This window comes from Anneissia japonica, unplaced genomic scaffold (assembly GCF_011630105.1).
Source record: "Anneissia japonica isolate Jap-2015-1 unplaced genomic scaffold, ASM1163010v1 scaffold1203_len951721_cov167, whole genome shotgun sequence".
In the NCBI taxonomy this organism is placed as follows: Eukaryota; Metazoa; Echinodermata; class Crinoidea; order Comatulida; family Comatulidae; genus Anneissia; species Anneissia japonica.
This window is the reverse complement of record NW_022722325.1, coordinates 159,248-161,885: the sequence shown is the minus strand read 5'-3', so window position 1 is coordinate 161,885 and position 2,638 is coordinate 159,248.

Sequence of the window (2,638 nt, the reverse complement as noted above, 5' to 3'; positions counted from 1 at the left end):
ATACATCAAATATATGGTGCTTGGAACACAAATAAATAGACAATAATGAAATTAATCGAATATTGTGCTGAAATTTATAGGTACATGATGTTATAAATCATACTAAACATAGTTCAACGAAAGCTCCTTATTAGTTGTATGAAAAAAGGGGTCTTTGGTTGGAATCGAGCCCGCAATGTCCATATGGGAACAGCAATAATGTATAAATCGAATATAATAAGTACTCAAATATATAGGAGCATGGTGTTATAAATTGTATCGAACATAGTTGATCAACGAATGATGACATTGTATAGATTTAAATATTGATTTTTTAGCTTTATTACTAAAATTAAAAAAATATATATTCAGTACATTTTCGACTTTACAATACTGGGGCGGATGCAGGGAGGTGCAGACAGTGCGATCACAACCGCCTCTCNNNNCCTCTCCCCCCCCCCCCCACCCACACTGGTACTGGTACGGGCATAATGCGCCTCTTCCTTGCGGTTATAAAGCGCAGTTCCTTTCCCTGGTCACTGGGTCCACATGCTAAGTGTTGCTGCTGGTAACCAGAGCAGAAGCAGGCAACCCCACCAGGTACCCATTTATACTCATGGGTGGAGAGAATCATGCAGATAAAGTGTCTTGCTCAAGGACACAAGCGAAATGCACAGCGAGGGATTGAAACTCCGACCTCGAGGTTGGGAAACCAAACCGTTCCCGCTTCTCCAAACCCACCCCTCCCTTTTAAATTATATGAAGAAAAATAATAATTTTTTATATTAGTACAAATTGAGATGAAAAAAAAGGAAGACAGGATACAAGATACAAGGTGTGACTTTAATTTGAGGGAAAATTGAAATGTACAATATAGTTTAAAGTAATAGGCCTAATATTTCAAATGTTTGTACTGCACCAGAATACGACGTATTACAAATACAGATTGATCCTTTTTCAATTACATATCAAATTCAAAAAATAGTAGAACAGGCTGAAATACAGTTTGAATGTACGGCACAAATTAGGTAAATCAATAAATTAATGGGTTATACAATTCAATTAATGATAAATAAATTAAGTTAGCTTTATACAAATTGAAAAAAAAAATAAGTTAGCTTTATACAAATTGAAAAAAAAAACCAAATTGATTATCTGTTTATATACACAAGATACAAAAAATGAAAAATTGAAAAATAAGGCAACATAAAAATATATGATTATACAATTAAGAAAATAATTATTCATTAATAAATAATAATTATGTAACAAAATTGCATAATATTGTAACACAATAACTATCCAATGTCATATTAAAATATAGACGGTGCACGAAAAAAAATATATATATCATATAACACATAACTGTCTGAAACGTTATTCTTTGGGGTGGGGCCTTTGTTCTGACAAAGTTTTTGGGACAAGTAATGAACTCTCTAGGAGTTGGGAGGTTGTAGTTTAAAAGAATTCATCATGTAAAATAAAACAAAAATGAAGCGACATGTATACTGACAAAAGGACAGAGTGTGATTTTGAATATTATGATGAAGGGTTATTCTTTTTAATTTCATTTTATATTTGTTAGAGACTGAGCATTACAGCTACATAAAGAGAGTATAAGCAAACATAATTAAATTTATCATAAAGTTACTTTCATCCTTCTTCTCCTTCTCCTTCTTCCTCTTCTTCTTCCTTTTTTTCTTCTTCTTCTTTGTTGTCCTCTTCTTCCCTTTCTTCTTCTTCTTCATTTTCTTCTTCATTTTCTTCTTCCTTTTCTTCTTCTTCCTATTATTACTTGTTTCATCATCATCTTCTTCCTTTGCTTCTTGTTATTCTCTTTCCTCTTCTTCCTTCCTTCCTTCCTTCCTTCCTTTCTTTTTCTTTTTTCTTCTTCTTCCCTTTCTTCTTCCTCTTCTTCCTCCTCTTCCTTTTCTTCTTCTTTTTCCTCTTATTTTTTTCTTTTCTTCTAAAAATATAGTAACAGTCTATAACATCACTAATTCTTCTTCTTCTTCTAAAAATATAGTAACAATCTATAACTTCACTAATTATTTTACAAGTAGCTTTTATTTATTACAATCTTAATTTTTTTTTTATAGAACTTGGTAAAAGAAATAGCTATTTGTTTCTAAATAGGTACTCTAATATGTTTCTAATAGGTCGCAACTCACTGAAAATTATTTGTGGCATGAACTGTGTGGCCCACAGTTAGGGAAGCCCTGAAATGTGAACTGACTTCAAATCGGTGTTTTATATTTATATTATGCAACCGATACCATTCACAAGCATCCATGTCACATTAACTAAATAAACGTATTGACCAACACTTCCTATGTAGGCGAATTTAGTGTGTCGGAGAAATAACATTTTGTTGTTTAATTTGTTCAAAGAAGAGGTGGATTTAGCTGTTGATGAGCATACTTTAATTAAAAATGGACATTGTCAATGAAACCTCTGTCAGCAAGCTATCTGACGACGAAACATCCTGTCAGATAACTTCATAGAGGCTGTCTGACAGCGACCGAACATATTTACAAGAGACACAATAGATCACAATAGAAATAATCATCTACTAGGGCGGATGCAGGATTTGGCGGTAGGTGCGAAAATTTGATGAAATAGTAACCTAATAGAATTTAGGGGGATGCGACCACCGCCC